The 27,411-nt window shown below is 50.7% G+C and overlaps 1 pseudogene; it reads right to left on the reverse strand.

Moving 5' to 3' along the window:
* Positions 1–21,441: 21,441 nt before the first annotated feature.
* On the reverse strand, positions 21,442–26,651 carry LOC118622489 (annotated as a pseudogene).
* Positions 26,652–27,411: the final 760 nt, after the last annotated feature.

A 27,411-nucleotide genomic window follows, 5' to 3' on the forward strand; every position in this document is an offset into this window, starting at 1 on the left:
CAGGATCCTCTTCTCTGTCCTCTCCTGTTCTTTGCCTTAAATCGGATACTTACTGCTTGGATGGTTGGACACGGAGCCGGTTTCCTTGTCACCTTGAACTTGGCAGCGCCGGACAACGGACACGGAGGGGACAGCAGTACCCGCGCCAGGCCTCTGGCCGCTCACGCGACACTCGGCAGCTGTGAGCGTAGCACGGAGCAGCGGCTTTTAAGTGGCTATCCGAAAAATATTAATGCTGCACATTTATTACCGTTTCCTGTTGATACGCGGGCTGAAGTCACTAGGATCATCTTCTTGAAGGAACAGGCGAGGAGAGACACAGAGGGGGTTGAAGAGGCCGTGACTTTCTGAAACCGGCACCTGAAGGTAACATCTTTCTCTAGAAAAAGAGCCCGGCACCTGAAGGTAACATCTTTCTTGAGAAAGAGCCCTTTGCTCTCTGCCCCGCCCCCTTTCCATTTTTAATCTTCACCCGAGGATATTTTTCCATTGGTTTTTAGATTCAGTGGGAGGGAGGGAGGGAGGCACCTGGATTGGTTGCCTTCCCCACTCCTGACTGGGCCTGGGAGTAAACCTACAACCGAGGTGCGGCCCTTGATCAGGAATAGAACCCGTGACTCATTGGGCTGTGGGCTGACGCTCTAACTAACGGCTGAGCCAAACCGGCCAGGGAGCTGCACCCCCACCCATGAACATGCGTGACGTGTGTATGTGTGCACAGACATCCACACGCAGGGCCATCTCCAGCCTCAACACCACTGACCCTCTTCGGGCTGAAGTGGGAATGAGGTCAGGTAGCTCAGAGGACTAGGGGCTCCTCTGTCAGAAGCTGGCAGGGACCTGCGTGGCTGCCGGGTCCCCATCCGAGCCGGCCTGCGGCAGCGGCCAGAGGCCTGCCGAGACTCAAGTTCTCAGAGAAAGTCCTGCGGGTCAGCGTCACCCTGAGGCCTCCGCCTTCACTGTCCCCCAGGAAAGCGCGGAGATTGGCAGGGACCCGGGACCGAGGCCCGGCTCCCCGGTGGAAGGACAAGCCAGCAGGCGGGGGACGGGGCTGGTGGCTGCCTCCGGCTTTGTCTCCTGGCGCAGAACAAGGCGCAGTGGTCAGTGGGCTCCGCAGGACTGTCAGGGTTTCTGAGGTGCAAAGATCTGACTGTGGCATTGACAGAGGAGCCTTAATCCTTTGAGAGGTGCCCTTACGTGGCTTCTGTGCGATAATGCGACGACAAGATCATGTCACCCCAGGGAGCCTCTGCGATGCAGCAGAGAACTCCCGACACAGCCCGTCAGCGCCTCGGCGCCGGACCTGGCAACTGTTTTCCATGCATTTGCTCAGAATTTGCAAAGACGCTATTTTTAGTTACACTCCAGGCGTATTTCCAGAGCAACCGCCCCATGCCCAGCGTGGATAAGTCTGAAGGATACAGCCTCCGGGGACGCGCACAAACCCTCGTCCTCACAGGTCTGGAGAAAGAGGGACATTAAATTAGTAACGAAAGTGGGAAGGACGATAGGACAGCCAAGGACATAGAGACACACACACCTAACACTAACCCGAGAGACAGGGTAGCCTGGCGCGTGTCCTGGGAGCTCGAGTCCCGTGGTCCCCATGGAGCCGGCTCCTGCCATCGACGTAGCCCGGACTCGCAGCCAAGGGTAGTAACACGCACTCCACAGGCGCAGTGCGAGCTGACTGGGAGCTCAGTGACCTTCCCCGAACCTAGTCACCCCCAAAGGCCCGCCGACTCCCACCCCCCTGTGGGCTAGGGTTTCAACAGAGGATTCTGTGGTGACACCGATATTCAGTCCAGATCTATTCGGTGGTCATTCAGCATTTTTGACTGGGAAGGACCTTCAAATCATAGAATCCTTGTTTTACGGATGAGACGACTGGAGAAGGGGCGACTTGTCCAGGGCCCCACCCGGTAAATGTCAGAGCGGAGACGAGAATCCCAACGCCACCTCCTTCGACAGCTGGGTGCCGCTGGCCGCTGCGGGCTGATGCCCAGCCCTCGCCAGGCTCCGGGTCGGTTATGAGCAGCTAGAAAGCAAGGACTATATTATGGGGCGACACGTGTGCCAACTGATGCTTCAGATTCACAAAGTGAGCGTTCTCGGGGGGTTTTATAAGCTTTTAGACACTTAGACCATCTCCAAGGCTGCGTGGTTATAATAATTAGGCTTTTGCTACCCTGCAGCACCCTCCCCGTGCCAGCTTCCCTTTGACTTCCACTCAGACGCTGGTCCGCGCTGGCCCCCCTCCAGTCAGACCCAGGGCGCCTTCTTTGGGGCTCCATCTGCGGCTCGGGGCTCGCCCTCGGGAAGCGTGAATGTCTTCGTGTTTATTTGCACGCCGTCTCCCCAGTAGGTCGTATGCTGCAAGGGACGGGGGGCCGTTGCTTTTAGTGTTGTTTCCCTGGAGCCCAGGCTGTGGCTGAAGGACCGTCCACTCCCCAGCGCAGGGGGAGACGGGGAATCGCCACGGGCCCAGGGACGCAGGTGGAGCCCCCCATGTTCTCCCGGGTCCTCCGCTCACTCTGGAACGGCAGGTGGGATCCCGCCTGCGACTGAAGATGGGGGGACGTTTGGGGACCAGGGAAGAGAGAGAAGGGGTGAGGGGTCAGGGAGGCGGGAGAGGCCGCCGCAGGCTCAGTGAGAGACCAGCAGCCTGAGGCCCGTGGAGGTCGGGCCCTGAGCCTCTGCTGAGACCACCAAGGCTGGGTTTCCGGAGCCCCGTTCATGCAGGTGAACATTCAGAGCCGACAGAGGCTCACTCCAAGGGGTCCGGGCTGCCAGGGGGTGCGGAGGGAGTGGGGGTGCAGCGGGGTATTTCCAACGAGCCACAGATCGTGGGACGTGGATCCAGCGGGAGGAGGAGCACACTGAGAAAGGAGGGAGCTGAAGAAGGTGGTGGGGTCCTGGGGGGGACAGACAGCCATTCAACATCCTTCTTCTTACGACATGAAGGCAAAAAAGCAGATGAGGTTTTGTTTGTTTGTTTGCTTGTGTGCGTTAATGTCCTTACCAGGCCGAACAGATCATTCGTACCAGATCAGTCCCGTCTGTTTGCGGTCATTTACCAGTCCCTCCAATGCAACATCCGGGGACCCTTGCTGGGAGCCAACAGCCTATGCGCCTGCCCCAGAGTGACCTGGCACCAGGATCTGTGGGGAGAGGCCTTCTCCTCGACTTCTCTCTTCCCTGAGCTGATGGAAGTCACGGGGACACTCGCGACATCAGTTTTTTCGGTGTGTGCAAATCCACCTGAGTTGGTTTCTATGTCACTCACCTTAGCCCCGCTGGTTCGAGCGCGTCATCTTCAATGAGGAAAGATAAAAAGATAGAAAGTGACCAGCAACGTCACTGAAAGAGGGTCCCGGGGATGGTTTTCTCTCTTTTTTTTTTTTTATCCTCACCCGAGGATATTTTTCCATTTTTTGTACAGATAGAGTGGGAGAGAGAGAGAGAAAGGGAGAGAGAGAGAGAAACATCGATGTGAAAGGACACATCGAGTGGCTGCCACCCGCACAACCAACCAGGGCCGGGGACAAACTTGCAACCGAAGTACGTGCCCTTAGCGGGAACGGAACCCGGGTCTCTCCGGACCGCAGGCTGACGCTCTAACCGCTGAGCCAAACCGGCCAGGGCCGAGGATGGTTTTCTCAAACCAAGTGCCAACAGGACACACAGTTCGAGCTTGAAAGGAGAGGCTCTGCCCTGTTTCAGGTCTTACCCGCTGTGTCACTCGCCTTCCCGCCGTTAGGATCAACAACAGCCTCTTCTCTTCCTTCCTTCACCTGCTTGTACTTGGGCTGTTCGTCCAGACCCCAGAGTCCGGTCGCCCCGAGTGTGGGATCCGGTTCCCGGGACTGTCACCCTCTCCCCACACATACTTGGTTCTATCAACGCAAACAGAAAATCTGGCCGAATAATCTTTTTGGTTTTTGTTTGCCCTAACTCGCAGGAGCCTATTTTATAGCCTAATTCGGTTCTCAGACTCCAGCAGCACCGCTGCCCACGGGACCCACGTGGGTGTCCTTCGAAGGCAAGTTGCGTTTGCTCATGTTCTGATCTCGCGCACACTTTGCGAGCTCAGAGGGCCCATTGCTCATCTCTGAAATGGGGCGCCAAGAGCATGTACTTCTCCAGTGTCGCTGTGGGGATTCAATGGAAAAACACTTGTCGAACACGTCTTCCTGCCTCCGAATCCGCACGAAACACACGTGAGATGTGATGATCTCTGGGAGCACAGACTCCGTGGGCAATGGCTCAGGCTCAAGACAGCGTGTATTCAGCACATGTCATCCGCTTGCGTTTGGGGAGAACGGCAGGGGGGCAGGTGAGTCTTTGCTCTGGTGTCATGCTGTCCAGTCCACGGGTTTGGGTCCTTGTCTAAGCGGTACCCTAATCCTTGCCCCCTGGGAGTGTTCCCTGGGCTCTCAGCCATGGAGACAACCCCTCGACACTGTCCCCTTCGCGTCACCCGTCTGACCTCTCAACCACGGACCTCATCCCAGGGAGGTAGGTTCCTAGCTCTCAGGAGGGCTTTTGGGAAATGATGCTATATACACCTAAAGACAAAAACATCTTAAGTACGTGGAAAAAAATAAATCCACGTAGCTTTCCAAACACTCCACTTGGTTCTGTCAACACAGACAGAAAATCAGCAGAACAAGTTTACTTGTTTGTTTTTTCCTAAAATGCACAAGCCTATTTTACAGCATAATTCAGTTCTCAGCTGGACTCCAGCAGCACCGCTCCCCACGGGGCCGAAAGGGGTGTCCTTAGAAGGCAGGTTGTATTTGCTAAAAAGTGAAGGCTGCTCTAAGTCCGGTCGCACCTGTGGCCTAAGACGCCAGAGATATACACCGTGTTGGCACCTGTGGCCTAAGACACCAGAGATATACACCGTGTTGGCCTCACTGTGAGATGAATACATCTGGAAAGCTTCAGGGTGTGATCGGTGATGCTGAGCAGGAACTGGCTTCCTAACGTGTGTCCTCGTTAACAGACGGCTCGTCCATTTGGAAACTCACCAGGCCATCACTTCAGTTTTATCCTACAAATTTTACCACGAGGGTTCATGCTGTATAAAAGAATTTTTTTAATTGATTTAAAAACATAACACAATGGGAAAAAAAAAGTTAAATTTTAATGTACCCTCAGAGACTCAATCGTCTCTGAATAAATTGATTTTAACTTTGCTTTAGAGCAAGGTGATTTTGCTCTCGTAAAACCACGGGAGATGTGGTGTTCTGGGATCAATAGGCTTTTACCACGAAGAACTCGTTCCGTTCCAATAAAACGACCCTTTCAACTGATACAGCCTTTGCACTTGTTCTTCGATTTCAACAATCTGTACATGAAGAGAAAAGCAGAGAAAAAACAAACAGAGCCTCCAACATCGGACCCTGAATTCCGCCACGGTTACAGAGAGCATTTTATTTGTGATCAACGTGGAGGGAAATAGGGCTTTTGAAACCTACCGTGAAAATGATATTCAACAAACCATGGGCTCTTTCTGGATTTAAAAGAAAACCAGAGAGAATTCTGGAAACAACTGATCTGTTCTCTGTGTCTATAGTTTTCCCTTTTCCGGAATGTCATAGAAAAGGAATCATACAGTAGGTAGCCTTTGGGGTGGACTCTTTCACTTAGCACAATGAATTTGGGATTCATCTAGGTTGTTGCACATCTAAAAGTATTTTGTATTGTATTATTGCTAATTAATCCTCAACTAGATTTCCGCTCACCTGTTCTGGACATGGGGGTTGCTTCTAGGTTTTGCCAGCAGTGAATATAGATGATTATGAACATTCACAGTTTTATGTGAACCTGTGTTCACTTCCTTTAGGTAAATATTGCTGGTCCCTTGGCAAGCGCGTGTTAGACTTTACAAGGAACTGCCGAGCTGTTTCGAGGCAGCCATACAATGTTGCATTCCCTCCGGCTACATGTACACGTCCGGGTGCGCTGCACCCTCGTCAGCACTTGGCATTGCTGTTTCCTTTCCTTTAGCCACTCTGGTTAGAGCACGGAGGCACGTATATCTCCGTGAACATGTTCTCAAACTAAATAGCGTGTAAAGAGTACAGTGGTATCTCATTGTGGTTTATTTCCCTTGGGGATCATGGCATTGAGCTTTATTCTGCGTTTATGCATTTCTTCTTTGGTGAAAGGAAAGTGCAGCTATTTTGTCTATTTTTCAATTGGATAGTTTCCTTATGGTTGAGCTTTGAGGGTTCCATATGTAGTCTAGATACAAGTCTTTTGTCAGATCTCGGATTAGCAAATATTGTCCTCCCAGCAACCAGCTTGTTTTTTCATTATGTTTTTAAAATATGTCTTTATTTATTATTTATTGATTTACTTATTTTTAGAGTGAGAGGAAGGGAGAGAGAGAGAAACATCAATATGACAGAGAAACTTCGACGGGCCGCCTCCTGCACACCCCTTCCTGGGGATCGAGCCCGCAACCGGGCATGTGCCCGACAGGGAATCAAACTGGGGCCTCCCAGTGCACAGGAGGATGCTCGGTCCACTGAGCCACACCGGCTGGTGGTTTTTTCATTATTTTAAAAGTGTCCCTTACAGCAGAAAGTTTTAACTTCAGTCAAGTCCGATTTATTGTTTTTCTTTTCATGCCACAATGCTGCAGTTCCCTAGACCCTCCGTTTGCAACTGTGAGCTGCAAGAAGGCTCACCGCGCGGTCCCCGGCTGTCAGGGCCTCTTTCCCCGTCGCCTGTCGGATAAAGGGTGACAGCAGCCGTCGCTGTGAACGGACAAACGTGATGCATGTTCTTTGATGTGCCGCAGAGATCAGTAAGTAGTTGACAGGTGCCGCGAGATGAGGAAGTTTGAAGATCGCTGCTCCGGAGAATCGCTGACCAATTCTTTAGGATCTATTCACTGAAAACAAAATGCGTGATGAGAACATTTAATTAAGATCACCACAGCTCTTGGCGCGGCTGGAACAGTGGGGGTCTGCCTGCTCGCACGCTGTTCACAGTGGCTGGAACCTCAGTTTCGGGCGGGCCCAGGCCCCCGCGCTGACACCGACTGTCCCCCGCCGCCGGTCCCCCCTCGGTGGGTCTTTGTGGAGGCAGTGGGGTGAGCCCTGGCCCTGTGGGTCAGGAGTCCGCGGGGTCGTGGGCAGGGCGGCGAGGTCCGGCAGCTCAGGGAGCCCCAACTGCAACCATCCGAACGGTCTGCTCCGTTCTGCCGCTCATGCCCCTTGGCTGCCTTTCCCACCGGCTCCTCTGCCTGCAGACGCCCCTCTGCCCAGCGCCCAGGCCCCAGATGGGAAATGTGAGCAGCCGCCCTCGCGACTGTCCCTGTCACCATGTGGCCCTCGACCGCCGGTGCCCAGGGGCCAGGCTTCTGTGGAACCTTGGGTCCTGGCACCGGACACTGAGGTCGGAACTTTACTTGGTTCATTGAGTCAAAAGCCCGAAGTCCACGTCAGGGTTCAGGTCCATTCAACCAACATGAATCAAGGGCCGACCGCCGTCCAGACGGGGACAATAAAACACTGTACAACGTGCGCACATCGCAGAAGTGCCCGGGGTGCCGTGGTGGTCGAGGGCACTGTGATCTGCCGAGAAAAGTCAGGATAGATCACAGCTGATTCCATCTGAGAGAGTAAATAGGCGGTTGCCAGGGGCAGAAGAGAGGGAACAGGGGTTCAAGAAGGTAAGGGTGCCTGCCGGTGCGGCTCAGTGGTGGAGCGTCGACCCTGCACCAAGAGGTCGCCGGATTGATTCCCGGTCAGGGCACATGCCCAGGTTGTGGGCTGATCCCCAGTGGGGGGCGTGCAGGAGGCAGCCAATCGATGTTCTCTCTCATCGATGCTTCTATCTCTCTTTCCCTCTCTCTTCCTTTCTCTCTAAAATCAATAAAATTTGTTTTTTTTAAAGGAAGATAAGGTGACTGGTGTGCTGTGCATAAAGACAGGAGCAGGGGTGAAATGCTGAGAAGGGTGGACCATGAGACAGACCCGTAACGAGGGCCCCAGTTTGGACTTGATCCTGTCCGGAGATGGAGCACAGCCCGGGCTGGCTGCTGGGGAATCAGGATGAAGCAATCCCAGAGGTTGTTATAGCAACAGGGAGCCTGGCTCTTCTTGCGTGTTGTCCTGGATACAGAACAGTGCTGTTGTTTGGAAATATCTCAGCCCAAGGACAGGACGGAATACCTACCGCAGAAGTGCAGATGGGAAGGGACCTTACCTATTGTCTGAAGTCCCATCGAATCGTGACGTCTGAACCTAAAGAAGTTTGACACGGAGGTAGCTGACATTTTTATGTTTCAAAAAGAAAAATGGGACCCAGAGATGTGTGGTGATTCACACAACGTCGCCTCCAGCGATGACCCCAGGTCCCCGCCAGGGCCCCAGCTCTCGGGGCTCTGCGTCACTGCAGCGGCCGAGCTGGGCTCATTGGAAAGCACTCGACTTAAAGCTCCGGCTCCTGCTTTCCAGAAACTTCCAAAGCGAGGTACATGAAGCATTATTTCTAAAGGGCACCTGCAGTGAAGGGGTCTGAGCTCACAGAAGCTGGGAAATATGTCTGCTCTCCAGAATACATTAGCGTGTTTGAGATTCTACCGACACCCCGGTGAAGGTCATTGTTAGCTCAGTAACACTTTACCTACAACCTACTGAGCTGAACAATTACCGCCTGGTACCACCTGGTACCGCCTGGTCTGAGCCCGTGCAGAACGGGCCAGGAGAAGGGATTTGCAGACCAGAAGCAGAAGTCCCAGGGGGTCCGGTCCATGCTCTAATGACCAGCAAACTCCTGTTTTCTCAGAATCCAAAGACGTTGCAGATTAGCTTCCTTTTCCTTTTATAAAACAAACAAAAGAGACGTTATCAGTAAAGTTGATATGGAGCCTACATGTATGGATGAAGCAGGGCATAGCCTGAGAATGACGTAAGAGACAGGAAATGGGGGAACTCTGTCCTGATTCAGGGCACACTCCCTGGGGACCTCGGGACCCACATGGAAACTTTCTTCTTCTCATCCGTGAACAGACGCTGTGAGGGGTAATTATCCCACCCGATCAGGGGATTAGTATCTAAAATATGCTCAGGATTGTTTGGAGAGGGGGTCATAGTTTTCTTGGTTCTAATTCCCCCCTAAAGCCTGGAAGAATTCAGCTTTCTAGAAAGGCCGGGGCTCTTCGCCTCGCAAATGCACAGGTCACAAGGTACGACAGAAACATCTACGCTCGAGCAAACAGCGGGACCGAGTCTGAAGTCTTTCTCTTGGGTTCTCACCACCCTCCTGGGGCGCACTCAGACTCTCCCGCGTCCCCGTGGGTCCTTCCTGTGCATTCCGCTGCCCGGTTCCCGGGCAGGAGCCCGTCCCGGGCGGGTCTCTGGGTGTCGCTTCCTGCCAGGGCCTCCTGGCCTCCCTCCTTCATGCTGTGCCGCCCAGAGCTGCCCCTGGCCACTACCCGACTAGTCTGAAAGTCTCCCCCTCCTGCTGGAGGCCCGGCAGGCTTCTCAGAGGACACGTGGCTGGGTCAGTGGCCTGCTCCTCCCACATCGTTGGTTGCGTGTGTGTCAGGCACTCTGCCGGGTGGTGGGTACAACACTGTCCGTGCCCTTCGGAGTGTTCGGCCTGTGGGAAGGCAGTCACACTCACGGAGCGTTTCCAGTGTCTGCTGAGTGCTACCCTGAAGCTGTAGGCAATTAGAAAAAGAAAGTCTGGCTGGTGTGGCTCGCTGGTTGAGTGTGCACCCTGCACCAGGAGGTCGCTGGTTCGATTGCCGGTCAGGGCACATGCCCAGGCTGTGGGCCCGATCCCCTGTGGGGGTCACGCAGGCGGCGGCCAATCGTGTTCTCTCTCATCGATGTTTCTATCTCTCTCTCCCTCTCCCTTCCTCTCTCTCTCAAATCAATAAAGGAAAAAAATGTTTTTAAAAAAGCTATAAGCAGTGTGTAAGACCCTGGACCTCGCCTCGGACAACCTCAAGGAGAAAAACAGGAGACTGGTTGATTTCATGTCTGTCTCCTGGCTTCCTGTCACAGACCCCATCCCCGCTGAGTGACGTCTCCTTCCCAGGGGCTGGGTGTTCTTCCAGACCCTGGAAGGAGGAAGGATTCGGCCTGGCAGGATCACGCCCAGCTGGGTCTGAGGTTGGATCAGCTCTGCTAGAGCTTCTGTCCCTCCCCTGAGGCCCTGGGGAAGCCCCCCACTCTCAAGCCTAGCTCCGTTGATGCTGCGGAGAAGAAGTAAATGACATTCAGGGTGATTGCAGCAGAAATTCAGTTTCATATCATGCTCCAAGTCTTTAAAAGCAGTCTTCAGAATACAGTGCTAATGACAGGAGTAAAAAGTAAAGATTTTTTTTAAAAAGAAGCATCAGAAGCTACATATATAAAAATTATCACTCGTTTTAAAGTAGTTATGCTGGGCAGTTACGTACACTAAAATGATGCTATCATAGCTTTATATAATTCTTACAGAAAAATCAGCCTCACTACTTTGTTGTTATTGTTGAAAGTATTGCAGATGTCCCCCCTTTTCCCCCCATTTCCCCCCTCCTCCCTGCTCCCACCCTGCTCCTGCTTGCCCCGAACTAATGTCTGTGTCCACTGGTGGTGCATATATGTACATAAGTTGTTCGGTGTATCTCTTCTCCCCCACACCCCATCCCTCTGAGGTTTGTCAGTCTGTTCCCTACTTCTATGACTTTGGATCTATTTTGATCAACATTTTTTTTTTCTTTATTGATTTTAGAGAGAGAGGAAGGGAGAGGGAGAGAGAGATAGAAACATCGATGAGAGAGAACATCAACTGGCCGCCTCCTACATGCCCCCCACTGGGGATCAGCCCACAACCTGGGCATGTGTCCTGACCGGGAACCGAACTGGCGACTCTTGGTGCAGGGTCGACACTCAACCACTGAGCCACACTGGCCAGTCTGATCAACCACTTATTTTGTTTATGATAAACCATAACTAAGTGAGATCATGTGATACTTGTCTTTCTCTGGCTTATTTCACTCAGCATAACACTCTCCAGGTCCTTCCATGTCGTCTCAAAGGATAAGAGATCTTTCTTTCTTACAGCTGCATAGTACTCCATTGTGTACATGTACCACAGCTTTTTTATCCATTCGTCTACTGATGGGCACTCGGGCTGTTTCCAGATCTTAGTGGTTGTAAATAGTGCTGCTATGAACATGGGGGTACATGTATTTTTTCTGATGGGTGTTTCAGGCTTCTTAGGGTATCTCCCAGAAGCCCGGGGGCCTGTGGTCCCAGCTGCTTGGGAGGCTGGAGGGTTGCTGGAGCCCAGGGGTTCAGTGTACCTTGCTGCTCAGGGGTCCCCATGAAGTTTGGCATCAACGTGGTGACCCTCTGGGGCGGGGGGGGGGGGACCACCAGGTTGCCTAAGGAGAAGTGAACCCACTCAGGTCACAAATGGAGCAGGTCAAACTCCTGGGCTGATCAGTCTCATTACTTCTATAACATTCTTATTTCATTTTTCACCCCAACTATGTTACTTAGTATGATCATTCATCTTACTTCTCAGACTTTGGATATTTTTTCCTAAACATAAAGATTGATCTTAACAGATGGAGTCGTAATGTCACTTGCGTGTTTAAAATTCATTGGAAGCTGACTTCCGTTTCTTTTTTTTAGTGCTCTGTGGCACGTCGTATTCTTGTCACCAAAGACTTGCTGCTCCCCCCATCCCTGGGCCATTAGGCTCGGCCACACGGCCTCTGTGTTCAGCGAATGTGCAAGGAAGGGACGGTGCCAGCTGGGAACAGACGCTTTGGGAGCGGGGTGGTGGCTCACCCGGCTCCCCTTTCCCTTTGGCGGCAGCTCCGGGAGCTCCGGGCGGTTGTTCCTCCAGCCCTGGATGAAGATGGGGACACTTCTCAGCCATCCTCTCCCGGACACCTGCAGGAGCAGAAGGCGCCGCTTGTCACTGTCAGCCCCGGAGATTTCGGGGAAACTCGTTATCAGGGAAAAACGGAGCTTATGGTGATTGGCAGACATGCCTGAAAGGCCACGCCTGCTCTGCTGCCCTCTGTCCTCACTCCGTCCCCACTCCATCCCCACTCCCGCCCCACTCCCGTCCCACTCCTTCCCCACTCCGCCCGCACTCCGCCCCCACTCCGCCCCCACTCCGCCCCCACTCCGCCCCCACTCCTTCCCCACTCCGCCCGCACTCCGCCCCCACTCCTTCCCCACTCCGTCCCCTCTCCGTCCCCTCTCCCGCCCCACTCCGTCCCCACTCCGCCCGCACTCCTTCCCCACTCCGCCCCCACTCCTTCCCCACTCCGCCCGCACTCCGCCCCCACTCCTTCCCCACTCCGTCCCCTCTCCGTCCCCTCTCCCGCCCCACTCCTTCCCCACTCCTTCCCCACTCCGTCCCCTCTCCCGCCCCACTCCTTCCCCACTCCGCCCCCACTCCTTCCCCACTCCGCCCCCACTCCTTCCCCACTCCGCCCCCACTCCCGCCCCACTCCTTCCCCACTCCCGCCCCACTCCTTCCCCACTCCGCCCCCACTCCTTCCCCACTCCGCCCCCACTCCGCCCCCACTCCGCCCGCACTCCGCCCCCACTCCGCCCCCACTCCCGCCCCACTCCTTCCCCACTCCGCCCCCACTCCTTCCCCACTCCCTCCCCACTCCGCCCCCACTCCGCCCCCACTCCGCCCCCACTCCCTCCCCACTCCTTCCCCACTCCGCCCCCACTCCTTCCCCACTCCGTCCCCACTCCGTCCCCACTCCGCCCGCACTCCTTCCCCACTCCGCCCCCACTCCCGCCCCACTCCGCCCCCACTCCGCCCCCACCCCGCCCCACTCCGCCCCCACTCCTTCCCCACTCCGCCCCCACTCCGCCCCCACTCCTTCCCCACTCCGTCCCCTCTCCGTCCCCTCTCCCGCTCCACTCCGTCCCCACTCCCGCCCCACTCCTTCCCCACTCCGCCCCACTCCTTCCCCACTCCGTCCCCACTCCGCCCGCACTCCGCCCCCACTCCGCCCCCACTCCGTCCCCACTCCGCCCCCCACTCCTTCCCCACTCCCTCCCCACTCCTTCCCCACTCCGCCCCCACTCCGCCCCACTCCTTCCCCACTCCGTCCCCACTCCGCCCGCACTCCGCCCCCACGCGCCCTCCACCCCCCCCACTCCTTCCCCCACTCCGCCCCCACTCCCTCCCCACTCCCGCCCCACTCCCTCCCCACTCCGCCCGCACTCCGCCCCCACTCCGTCCCCACTCCGCCCCCACTCCGTCCCCACTCCCGCCCCACTCCTTCCCCACTCCGCCCCCACTCCTTCCCCACTCCGCCCCCACTCCGTCCCCACTCCGCCCGCACTCCGCCCCCACTCCGCCCCCACTCCCGCCCCACTCCTTCCCCACTCCGCCCCCACTCCGCCCCCACTCCGTCCCCACTCCGCCCGCACTCCGCCCCCACTCCGCCCCCACTCCGTCCCCACTCCGCCCCCACTCCTTCCCCACTCCCGCCCCACTCCTTCCCCACTCCGCCCCCACTCCTTCCCCACTCCGCCCCCACTCCCTCCCCACTCCCTCCCCACTCCCTCCCCACTCCCTCCCCACTCCCTCCCCACTCCGCCCCCACTCCGTCCCCTCTCCGTCCCCTCTCCCGCCCCACTCCTTCCCCCCTCCGCCCGCACTCCTTCCCCACTCCGCCCCCCACTCCTTCCCCACTCCGCCCCCACTTGTCCGTCCCCACTCCGCCCGCACTCCGCCCCCACTCCTTCCCCACTCCGTCCCCTCTCCGTCCCCTCTCCGCCCCACTCCGTCCCCACTCCGCCCGCACTCCTTCCCCACTCCGCCCCCACTCCGTCCCCACTCCCGCCTCACTCCTTCCCCACTCCGCCCCCACTCCTTCCCCACTCCGTCCCCACTCCGCCCGCACTCCTTCCCCACTCCGCCCCCACTCCTTCCCCACTCCGTCCCCTCTCCGTCCCCTCTCCCGCCCCACTCCTTCCCCACTCCTCCCCCACTCCGTCCCCACTCCGTCCCCTCTCCGTCCCCTCTCCCGCCCCACTCCTTACCCACTCCGCCCGCAGTCCGCCCCCACTCCTTCCCCACTCCGCCCGCACTCCTTCCCCACTCCGCCCGCACTCCGCCCCCACTCCTTCCCCACTCCGCCTGCACTCCGTCCCCACTCCGCCCGCACTCCGTCCCCACTCCGTCCCCTCTCCGTCCCCTCTCCCGCCCCACTCCTTCCCCACTCCGCCCGCACTCCGCCCCCACTCCTTCCCCACTCCGTCCCCTCTCCGTCCCCTCTCCCGCCCCACTCCGTCCCCACTCCGTCCCCACTCCGCCCCACTCCCGCCCCCACTCCCTCCCCACTCCCGCCCCCACTCCCGCCCCCACTCCCTCCCCACTCCCGCCCCACTCCCGCCCCACTCCCTCCCCACTCCCGCCCCACTCCCGCCCCCACTCCCGCCCCACTCCCGCCCCACTCCCGCCCCCACTCCGCCCCACTCCCGCCCCCACCCCGCCCCCACCCCGCCCCACTCCCGCCCCACTCCCTCCCCACTCCCGCCCCACTCCCGCCCCCACCCCGCCCCCACTCCTTCCCACTCCCGCCCCCACTCCCTCCCCACTCCCGCCCCACTTCTTCCCCCCTCCCGCCCCCACCCCGCCCCCACTCCGCCCCACTCCCGCCCCCACCCCGCCCCCACCCCGCCCCACTCCCGCCCCCACTCCCGCCCCACTCCCGCCCCCACTCCCTCCCCACTCCCGCCCCACTCCCGCCCCCACTCCCGCCCCCACTCCGCCCCACTCCCGCCCCCACTCCCTCCCCACTCCCGCCCCACTTCTTCCCCCACTCCCGCCCCACTCCCGCCCCCACCCCGCCCCCACCCCGCCCCACTCCCGCCCCACTCCCGCCCCCACTCCCACCCCCACTCCGCCCCACTCCCGCCCCCACTCCCTCCCCACTCCCGCCCCACTTCTTCCCCCACTCCCGCCCCACTCCCGCCCCCACCCCGCCCCCACCCCGCCCCACTCCCGCCCCCACTCCCGCCCCACTCCGCCCCCACTCCGTCCCCACTCCCGCCCCACTTCTTCCCCACTCCCGCCCCACTCCCGCCCCCACCCCGCCTCCACTCTGTCCCCACTCCTGTCCCCACTCTGTGCCTGCCCTTCCTCCCTTTCCTGAGGTCTGCGGTGCTCCTCTGACCTTCAAATCCCCGACGGCCCGGCCTTGCTGAGAACCTGCACACTCGCTGCCCGTTCGGCCTGGGGTCTGGTTTTCTTCGGCACCGTGCCCCCTCCACAGGGCAAATGTCTGCTCATTTGTTGGTTCTCGGCAAAGCGGTACTTATCTGCTCCAGACAAAACCACGAAGCAGTTGCGGTAACCGTATTCCATGTGTTCAAGAATGAACCTAAGGAATTAGAGACATAAAATTTATAGAAAAAAAACCCACCTAGCATTTCTAGAAGGGTCAACTAGAGTATCTAAAATGAGAAAATATACTGGGTAGTGCAAACAACAGATCATACATTACAAAAGGAGAAGTTATTGAACAAGACAGGAAATTAGCAAATAAAAAAGATGAATTAAATAATACTATCAATCAACTTGACCTAATTCATGGAACACTCCACCCAAAGGCATCAGAATACACATTCTTTTCAGGTGCATGCACAGTATTTACCAAGATAAATATATTCTGGGTCATAAAAAGGTCAATAAAGAAAACAATTCAAGACATACAAAGTATGTGCTCTAACATTAGAAATTAAGTTAGAAATTAAAACAGAAAAATTCTCCAAGTATTTGGAAACAAAGTAACATATTTTAAAATAACTTATAGGTCAAAGAAGAATATTATTAGAAAGTATTTTTAACTGAATGAACATGAAAACACAACATATCAGATTTTGTGGAGTACCACAAAAACAGTACTTCAGGGGAAATATAATTCCATATATAGAAAATCCCAAGGAATCCACAAAGAAACTATAAGAGTTAATAAACAAATTCAGGAAAGTTGCATGATACAATATCAACACATAATCAGTTGTGTTTCTTCAACAAATGATTTGCAAAAAAAATTAAGGAAAGTATTCCATTTACAACAGTATCCAAAAGAATAAAATACCTGGGAGTAAATTTAACTAAGGAAGTTAAAAATGTGTACATGGAAAACTGCAAAACGTCACTGAAAGATATTAAAGAAGACCTAAATAAATGGAGAGACATCTCATGTTCATGGATAGGAAGACTTAATATTATTAAGATGGCAATACTATTCATCATAATCTATAGATTCAATGCAATCTCTATCAAAATCCCAACACACTTTATTTGCAGAAATGAAAATACTAATCCTCAAATTCATATGGGTCTGAAAAGGGCTCTGAAGAGCCACACAACCTTGGAAAAGAAGAACAAAGGAACAAAGTTGGAGAACTCATATATCCTGGTTTTAAAACCTGCTTCAAAGCTATCATCATCAAAACAAGTGGTGGTATTGACATAAGAATAGACAAATAGATCAACAGTGTACAACTGAAGATCCGGAAATACACCCATACCTGTATATCAAATTGACTTTTGACAAGGGCACTGAAAACCGTCTGTGGAGATGCATCCGTCTCTCCAACAGATGGGCAGAGACAGCTGGATGTCCACCTGCAAACTGATAATTGGTGATAAGGGAGAATACTCAGTACGTCCGTTGTTCAGTTCAGTGTCTTAACCAGATAACCTCAATAAATATTATGTTTAAAAGCTCGTTTGCCATACTTGACATGCATCTTAAGTTTGATGGGAACTCTCCAAAAGCCAAAATATTAACGTTCCCAAACCAGAACACTGAACATACATCAGTTCAGCATGAAACGTATTTTCATATCTTAGACTGAATTCAAGTCTGGAAGCCAAGACTTGAATCCGATTTCTACCAGGTGCACCTGAACTTGCCTTTCAAACCTCACTTCCTGGTCTCTACCGGGCATGATGCACCCTGTCCTGCCCACATAATGCCCGCCCCTTTCTCCTCTTCTTTCGACCAGAAATGCCCTTACTTCTCACCTCTGACCCTCACTTCTTAGCCAGAGTTCTCCCTGTCACCTCCGGGAGGACCTTTCTTCTTTTTTAAAATATGTTTTTATTGATTTTTTAGAGAGAGAGGAAGGGACAGAGAGAGAGAAACATCCAGTGGCCGCCTCCTGCACGTCCCCTACTGGGGATCGAGCCTGCAACCCGGGCGTGTGCCCTCACCAGGAATCGAACTGGGACCTCTCAGTCCATGGGACGACACTCCATCCACTGAGCCACACCGGTCCGGCCGGAGGAACTTTCTCTAATGCCGGTCCCTGGCTGTCCCTGTCTGCACTGCTCTCTGGAGGCCCCCCAGACGGCTGCTGTCTGGAGGTGTGACTGTTGCCCTGCCCGCAGGGCTGGGGCTTCGCGTGTGTTCAGTGCGCCAGGCTCTGGCAGCGCGCTCTGCTCCGACAGCAGTAGGTGTTCCACAGACGTCTACGGAATTTCGGACACAAATGGGTAACCGGCTGAGACCCCGGGACAGAAGTGTGAACTGCTTCCTGCGGCCCTTACCTCGAACCAGAGAGGCTCTGCCCTCTGCGTCGGCGTGAGGTCCATCCACACCAAACTGGACGTCACAGACGTGCCAGGGGCCAGTGCGGCTGGTTTGCGACTTATAGACAAGTCACCACTTTTCACTCCCGATCGCCAGCCGGACCCCTCAGGTGCTCATGTTCACGGAGCTCTTCTCAGTCACGGAGTCCGGCCTCCGCGTCGCTGGGCACTGGGGGTTTCCTGTGTATGTGGGGGACCCGGAGGCGATGGTGCAAGATTCACGACGAGTCACGTTCCTTGCTCTGCTTTGTCGATTCTCCAGTCTGACATTTAAATAATGAGAGGTCTCACTAGGGACTAGAAAACTGATTTTTCTTGCACATGTTAATTTTATGCAGAGATAAATGAGGGCAGACCAACGGGGCAGGCGTTCTAGGGTGCCCAAGCAGTGCTGTGTTTTCAAATGATGCCTCTTAACTCACGTTTCTGGTGAGCTATAACTTGCCTTATTTTCTCTGAGCTACATGGCACCCGTAGATTAAGTAATAATAGAAATAATAACAATAAGTAGAAAGAATAGTACTAGAACCAGTACTAATGGAGTAGAAATAATAATATTATTTTCTCTGAGCTACATGGCACCCGTAGATTAAGTAATAATAGAAATAATAACAATAAATAGAAAGAATAGTACTAGAGCTAGTACCAGTGGAGTAGAAATACTAATAATATTATTATTAATGTGATATTAGTAATTATTGAGTATTGACCTCCTTCTCTGCAGGCTGCCGTCTTACCGGCAGGTGACAGCCACCACCCATGCTGACAGTTGACTCGGGTGTTTTGCAGCTGTGGTCCAGCAGAATTTGGAAGCCAGGCAGTAACTCAGCCCGTGCTGTTTACTGGAGATGATGTATTTATTTTAATATCTAAAGTTAAAAACTTTTCCTAAGCCTTCTGAGCTATTATTGGATTCCAAAGCTAGCAAGAGAAAGTCGAAGAGAGTGTTAGTGCAAGAGAGCCAGAAAGAAGCCTGAAATGTGTTTTGAGTAAACGTTGAACCTACGGTCGGTCATGTGACCTTCATCAGCGAGCTGATGGACCCAGGCTACAAAGAAGCCCAGGTTCCTGGGAAGTGTGTGGGCTCCCACGTCAGACCTGCATCTTTCAACCCCCAATCCTCTTCGTGGGAGGAACGAGGTGTGTACTGGGGCGCTGACAATACCTAAGTCTCAGCTTCTTCATTGGGACATTGGGGACAATAATGGTGGCCGCCGTGTGCAACCCTAGAGAATGAAATGAGACCATTTGTGTAAGGGAACCAGTACTCGGCATATCGCAGGCACCGAAATCTGTGGGGTGACTCCACGTGTTTCTTCGTCTTTTTATTTCTATATTATCATTTTGTATATAATCTTCTCTTTATTGTTTTAGATTTCACTTTGTTTCTTCTTGCTTATCTCTCTCATATCCCTTCATTCTCTGTCCCCTTTTCTCTGTCTGTCTTTCTTTAACTTTGCTCATTTTATTTTTTCCATTTTTTCTTTCTATTCCATGTATTATTTTATTCATTTTTATTACTTTTTTTCTTTATTGATTTTAGAGAGAGAGAAAGGGAGGGGGAGAGAGATAGAAACATGGATGAGAGAGAACATCGATTGACTGCCTCCTGCACACCCCCCACTGGGGATCAGGCCCACAACCTGGGCATGTGCCCTGACCGGGAATCGAACCGGCAACCTCTTGGTGCAGGGTCAACGCTCAACAACTGAGCCACAACAACTGGACCATTTTATTACTTTTTAAAATTATTATTATTATTTTATATACATATATATTTTTCTTCTCTTCTATTCTTATTTTGTTTCTTTCTCTTCTCCACCGTCTTTTCTTTCACATTCTCCTCTTTCATCTCCTCCTTTCTGCTTTAATTATTTTGGTCTCTTGTATTATAGTATTCTTTATTTTCCCTTTCTTCCTCTTCGCTTTTCTTATTACTTTTCATTGGTGGTGGCGTTGTATTTGTTCTAATTATTAGCTCTTACTCTGTGTGTGTGTGTGTGTGTGTGTGTGTGTGTGTGTGTTGCTTTTGGTTTTGTCTTGCGTTGTTCTGTCCACCTGTATAACAGTTGCCATAACATGATGGGTGTTGAGCCTCGTAGCCACCCAGCATGAACTCCAAGCCCACCCATGAAAGAGACAATGATCACGAGTCAGTTACACCTGGGCAGCGTGGCTCAGTTGGTTGAGCATTGTCTCGTGCACCAAGAAGTTACCGGTTCGATACCTGGTCAGGGCATATGCCCAGGTTTCGAGCTTGATCCCCAATAGGAGGCATGCAGGAGGCAGCCAATGTCTCATCAATTTATTCTCTCTCTCTTTTCCTCTCCCTAAAATCAATAAAAAGTATTTTATAAAGAGCCAATTACAGCAGAAAGGCCTGTATAACCCACACAAGGGACACTCCCGGAGCACCCAGCTCAGGTCAAGGACACTGCACCACTGCGCCCACAAGACGCCCACTGCTGAGAGCCAGCACATCAGAGCTGCAGTCACAGCAGACCTACCCCGTAAACAGAAGCACAAAGAGGGAGCCAAAACGGGGAGCCAGAGAAAAAGGTCCTACAGAACAAGGTAATTCTTCAGAAAAAGAGCTAAATAAAATGGAGATAAATAACTTATCAGATATGGAGTTCAGAGTAAGAATTATAAGGGTGCTCAAGAGCATGAAAAAATACATAGAAGCCATGAAAAACAACCAGTCAGAAATGAAGAAGGACATAGCTGAAATACAAAAACACACCGGAAGGAATAAACAGTAGATTCAAGAAGGCAGAGGATGGGATGAGTGGATTAGAAGGCAGGGTAGAAAAAAATCACTCAATCAGGAAACAAATAAACAAAAAAACCCACAAAATACTTAAAAAGAAGGAGGACAGATTAAGGAAGCTTCGGCACAATACGTAATGTAACAATATCCACATCATAGGAGCACCAGAAAGAGAAGAAAGTGAGCGAGGATTAGAGAACCTGTTTGAAGAAATAATGACAGAAAACTTTCCTAACTTGGTGAGGAAAAAAACTACACATGTTCAGGAAGCACAGAGTCCCAAGCAAGAAGAACCCAGAGAGATTCACACCCAGACAAATCATAATTAAAATATCAAAAATTAAAAACAAAGATAGAATCTTAAAAGGCAATAAGAGAAAAGCAATTTATATCTAGTCTATTTTATCAGATATGAATATTCGAGCCGTGTTAAAACTTTCAGCTCTGGATGATAGTTCTATGAAACAAAAGCAAGTGCATTATGGATACAATAACACCATTTTCAGTGGACTCCCAAAGGTGATAATGGGCTTTCATTAAACATAATAAATAATGCAACCTAGAAACAAAGTACAGACAGAATTGTACTGTACGCATTAATAATGCAATGTTTCTGTCCTTGAACTACATGAAGTTTCCGGGGACAATAAGTAGTCTAAGACAACACTGAGGATCTCTGGTTTCCTCAAAAGAAGTTCTCTTTCCATGTGTTAGCCCAGAAGACAGAAATGCAATTAATAATCTAAAACACATTCCCAGATCTTTCCTGAGCGTTGAATAAAAAACAAATTGAGGCATGTTCAAGGTACATTTTTCTAATGTTCAAAATACGTATTTACGAAATCACTTTCAAGTTGATTTATGTAAGATAATTGAAACAAAAGGTTTAATGAAAACTTGTGGTATACAATGTACTTGTCTCTAGAAAAAAACTTATTTACAAGTTCTTTTAAGTAAATGTAGGTTTTAAAACATTCATTATGCACTGCTAGCATAATAAAAATGGGTTTTTGAAGAATAGCTCAAGCACCCAATAAAATCTTATGAGGTGAACAAAATTTTTAAAAATAATATTCAGAAAATTGAATATGCTTACTTGCTTGTTGAGTCATTGAGTGTCTAATCTTTTCAGCTTTGGTGATTAACTTCTCCTTTCTCCTCTTCTCATCGTGAGGCTGGTTCAGGTTCACGTGCCCATCTACCAGAATCTTCTGCCAATGTCTCTGTTAGTGATCCCAGGAAGAATAGGAGTTCCCAGCAGTGTCCCTTGTTAATTCCCACATATGCACTTACTACAGCTCGAGCATCCTCAAGAGATTTAAATCTCTCGTGGCATCCCGTTCCTCCTCCTACAAATCAACGTGACGACCTCTGAGACTGCTTCCAAAGCATCCCCGACCTTTTCCCTGCAGGGTAGAGGCTCAGTGGCAATGAGCTTCACAGTCATGCTGCTCGAAAACGGCCCAGCGCTGCATTAGTCCTCTCCAAGGGGCAGGTGTATCCCAGAGTTATCAGCTACTCCATGGTCTATTTCCATTTCTGACTCCAGTTTTATTGGTGTTTTTTTTAAGGAAGTCATACTGGCTTTCTGCAGTAATAAATCATTTTTTCTCAAATCCATTCGTTTGCTCTTGGATTGTACTCTCAGTAGAATAACCTCTTCTCCCGTCCTGCACCTCTCCTTGCGTTTTTTCTTTTTGCTTTTAAGAGTGATCTTTGATATCTCCCGTCTTCTTTTCCTCTTCAGTGGAGACTTCTAAATCGACGTTTTATTTGGTCACTGCCGAGACTTTTTCAGGTTCTCTTTCTGGGTTGTTTCTCTGACTTTGGATCTTGAGTTGGGCATCCTGTATCCCCAGGGCTATTTTGTTTCTTCCTCCCCGCTCTGACCAAAGGTAGACAGTCACTTCAGCTCCAACTGCTTTTTTTCTTCTAAGGTGCCTTTGGGTTCAGCACCCTCCTCTTTGGAGCCTCAGACATGGTCCTGGGTCTTTCACTTTGGCATGGGCACTGTCTTTCTTCTTCACCTGGGCTTTCTTTCTTTCTTATTCTTTTCTTCAGCTACTCTGAAGGGTAGGATAGGCATATTTTTCACTGTTTTAAGAAATATCCTAGGTTTCCTTGGTATTTCTTATGATGGGTTGTTAAGAAATTCAATAGCTTTTGTGGCTTGTTCTTTTCTTTCAAATCCCACAAAGGCAAATCCCTCTGAATCTCCAGTAGACTTGCAGCGTGGTACACTTATATAAACAGCATTGCGATATTTCCCCAACAGGCCATCCATCCAGCGGTGCTTAGGGTTGTTGGGATGTAACCCCATATACACAGTCTGTTTATCCTTATCTTTTGGTCTTTCTGAAAAGGTTAGTAACGTTTTTAAAGGGTAAAGGTAAAAGCTTGCAAAAGGCAGAAACTGCAAAAAAATGCTTTGCTTGCAGGACCTTGGCTCAGCCTTCTGTTGAGTGAGGATTATTGGATTATGTGCAAGACAATGGATCACCCAGCAGATGCAGGACAAGGTACCAGACCAGTCCAACTGCAAAGCAGACAATGAGCCAGGCAGAGTAATTCAGCAGGAACTGCTGGAAGCTAAAAGCAGAGTATGTAACCTCCACCCAAACTGTTATTCAAGGCTGACCCCTTTTGAGGGTCATTCGGCCTGCACCCAGGTTCATGCAGTAAAATAATTTTGCTCTATATTTGCCTTGCATTTTGGATATGATCTCCCAGGGCTCAGACCTTTTACTTTAACCAAGAAGCTTTTTCCTCCTGATTCTTGTGCCTTCTAAATCCACCTCTAAAACAGCTTACATTTTCAGTGCTCTGGCTATTAACTTTTCATCGGTGGTCAGTTTCTTCATTTTGTTAGAAGACCAGATATCAACATATCCATCTCTCGATTTTTAAATCTGCTCTTGAGTATATCTATCCCTGTGAAGATTTGCATCTTCAAACCAGAAGTCTACTTGCTCAGTGATACCTGCAAACACCAGTTTAACTCAAGGATGCTTCTTGTTCTCTACCTCTTTTTTATCTTCAGGACTTTCCTCTTCCATTGCCTTTTCTTGATTTCCTCTTTCCGTCCAGGTCCCAAGAGACTGTGTCCTTGAGCCTGTTCATCTCCTGAGTCTTAACCGCCGTGGCTGTGATTACGTCATAGGATAAATGACAAAGCTCTCTAGGATGCTGCAGAAACACCCAATGTACATTTGAGTTCAATTTCCTTAGTTTTGTGTTCTGTTTGAAAAAGGGGGGAACCAGTGTACATCATAAGGTCAAGGGCTTATAACAAATAATGCCCCATGTCTAGAGACTTGAGCACCGATGTGTCAGGTGCACTGACACGGCCATTTGAGAGGAACGTGGCATGAGAGACCCTCTTGACCTCTTCCCTCGAACGATTTGAACAGTTATAACTCAACGAAGGATTTCCTGCTCAGTGCACACATACACCCGAGGGATCTGCACGTAGACGTTTCTAAAGGTGGAAAAATTGGAACCAACTGGGGAGGCAGGTAGAGAGAAGGGCTGAGATGAGCTCGGCACACAGCCCTGAGGCCAGGAGCTCATGGCGGACTCGGGAATTCAGCTGTGGCAGGTGAGCATCCCGCAAGAATGAGCAGTACCAGTGGCCGATGAGCCTGCAGACCTGGGCGGTGCCATGGCACTGGGTGCTGCTGCATTAGTAGCGTGGTTGGCATTCCAGCAGAGAAACAGAGCTTGCCACCCTTTGCCTGGCGTTGGGTTAAGAAGCATGTTAGCCGCAAACCCAATAACTGGTACTAGAGAATCACTATTTTCCCTGAATTCCTCTGTAATTGGTTCCTGGTGGGGATGTAGGGAGCAGCCTGCAGAGGCCTGAGGTCATCATTACCAGGAGGAAAAAACAAAGAAGACTTCTGGGGTCCCCCAGCCCATCCCTCCGTGCCCCACAACATTATGGCAACATTGACAGCAGCCAGAGACACTGTGGTGGTCAGCATTGTGATTTCACAGAGTTTAAAAGTTGTGATTCAATGCCACCTACTAGAAAATAATGAAAATATCTCTTCATATTAATCTGGTAGAGAAATGCCACTCATACATAGATGCCTAGACAGAGAGGAAATCCATCAAACCCATGAATAACCAAGGTGGTGAGGCAGCTCAGAAAGAAAATGAAAAGTCTCCAGAAACCAAACTGGAACACACGGAAATATGTGATACAAATGACGGAGAATTCAAGGTTGCAGTTCTGAAAATACTCCACGAGATACAAGAAAATGCAGTCAGAAAATTTAATGCACTCTGAAAACAAACCCATGGACAAAATGAGTGCTTTGCCAAAGATATTAAAACTTTTAAAAAGAACCAAACAAAAATTCTGGAGAGCTGGAACTCAGTAAGAGAGATCAAGAATGAGCTAGTGAGCACGGGAAGTGGAGCTGACCAGATGGACCAAAGAACTGATGACACCGACGATGGGAATCTAGAGATGATGCGGAGGAAAGAGAGAGACCGGAGCCTAAAAGAATGAGAAAGCTCTATGAGAACCATCTGACTCCACGAGAAAGAGAAATATAAGAACAGACATAACAGAAAAAGAAGAGAGAGAAGGGAATAGGGAGCCTATCAAACAAATAGTTGATGAGACGTCCCAAATCTATGGAAAAATCCTTAGATCCAAGAAGCAAACGAACACCTAATTCCCTCAATCTGAAAAGGCCTTCTCAAATGCACGGTGTGCTAAAACTGTCCATAACCAATGGCAAAGAAAGAATTCTCAAGGCAGGTGGTGAAAAGAAGAAAGTAACCTAGAAAGGTCAGCCCGTTATGTTATCATCAGACTTCTTCACAGGACTCTACAAGCCAGAAGACAGTGGAACCAAATATTAAGCTACTGAAAGAGAGAAATTACCAGCCAAGAATAATATATTCAGCAAAGTTATCTTATAAATACGAATGAAAAATAAAGACATGTTCAGACATAGAGAAGCTGAGGGAATTTATCACCAGGAGACCTCCATTGCAGAAAGTACTCAAGGGGGTTATTCTATCTGAAACAAAGAGCAAATGGTCACAAAACTACAAGATCACCAACTAACCTACAGCATAAGCAGGGATAATTTGTGACAACAGAGCATAACAGGGAGGGGAAAAGGTCTGAATTTGCCAAGGAGGATGGAGATCAGATGCATTAAAAGAAAAAACTACTGTATATATGAAATTTTCTTTTATATAAACCTAATGATAACTGCGCGCACACACACACACACACACACACACACACACACACACACACACCTGAGACACATAGCTCAAATGAAGAGGAAAGAAGTGTGCAATACCACCAAACAACACACTGAAACACAAAGAACCAAAGGAGACACAGCTGCCAGAAAACAATGACAAAATGACTATGCAACTACTTATCTACCAACATGGCCATAATTTAAGCACCTAACAAACTTTGATGACCATGTGGAATAACTAGGATGCTTACACATTTTTGGTGGAGTATAACATGGCAGAATTACTTGGAAAAATTATTTGCATATTTCCATTAAAACTAAACATTACCTGCGCTATGAGCCAGCAATTCCACCACTAGATACATAAATAAGAGAAATAAGTGCTGACATTCACCATTGGAAAGATACAAAGATATTCAAAGTAGCTTTATTCAAAAATAACCCCAAACTGGAAGCAACCCAGCTGCAAATCAACGGGAGAATGAATGAATAAACTGTGATTGTGTAAGCACAGAACCAGCGTAAAATGGTCCTACCTGTTTCTCACAAGCACAGACCCAAACCACGAGTCATGTAGCGGAAGCATGGACAGAGAGAACGTGAACCCCCGTTGCACCCAGAACCAAAGTTCTGTCCCTCTCCACATGGAACCAAAAGACAGAGACACAACTAAAACTTTAATACTGAAAGCTTTTCAGAAGAGAAGGGTCCATTGTCCAAGAAGATTGGGTGCTGATGCCTTTTATCACAAAGGGCCAGGTTCCAAGGCCCCCCGTTGAAACCCGCCCCAGCAGTGCTTCTACAAACCTCCCTCTAACCTCAGCATCCTGCCCTGGATCCTGGACCCAAGGGCAGATCTGGGCTTTCTCCTCGTCTCCCGTTTGGCTTCCTCTGGAAATGAGCTCTTTCCCTGCTGCATGCTCAGGGATTTTACCGCACGCTGAGTACACGCGCTTGGGTGTGGCTGCAACGTGTTCGTACAGAGAAATACTGCTATACAGTGAGGCGAATGGGTGAACTCTTGGGATGCACAGCAACATGGACGAATGTCACCGATACTGTGCTGAGTAGAAGAATCAGACACCAAACATATGTATGGTTCCCTTTAGTTCAATGGCAGGCCCAATTAATCAATAATGATAGAAGTCATAACAGGGGTTACCTCTTGGAGGGTGTGCCTTGGGAAGGGACACAAGAGAACCTTATGTGATGTGGGAAAAGTCCTATATCTTGTTTGGGATATGGGTATATGACTGTATGTATGGGTTTAAGAAATCAAACAATACATTACACATGACTGAATTTTACATATTTTACTATATGCACATTATACATAAATTTTAAAACTCCATTGGAACCTCTAAATCCATTAGATATCTTCTGCTGAAATAATTGGAAAGATATCAATAAGAATATACAATACATTTATTATTTTTTAATGAAACAAAATGTTTATCTCAGATTCAGGTGGAAAAAATTCTCAAGTAATATTTGGATGCCAGAATCCCCCTGCAGTGACTAAAGTTTCCAAAACACCAATCAGAAAGAATGCACCCCTATGTACATAGCAGCACTATTTACAATAACTTAGATCTGGAAACAGCCCAAGAGCCCATCAGTAGACAAATGGATAAAAAAGCTGTGGTACATGAACACAATGGAGTACTATGCAGCTGTGAGAAAGAAAGATCTCTTATCCTTTGAGACGACATGGAGGGACCTGGAGGGTATTATGCTGAGTGAAATAAGCCAGTCAGAGAAAGACAAATATCAAATGATCTCACTTACAGATGAAATCTA

Source organism: Molossus molossus, unplaced genomic scaffold (genome assembly GCF_014108415.1).
Source record: "Molossus molossus isolate mMolMol1 unplaced genomic scaffold, mMolMol1.p scaffold_m16_p_9, whole genome shotgun sequence".
NCBI classification, from domain to species: domain Eukaryota; kingdom Metazoa; phylum Chordata; class Mammalia; order Chiroptera; family Molossidae; genus Molossus; species Molossus molossus.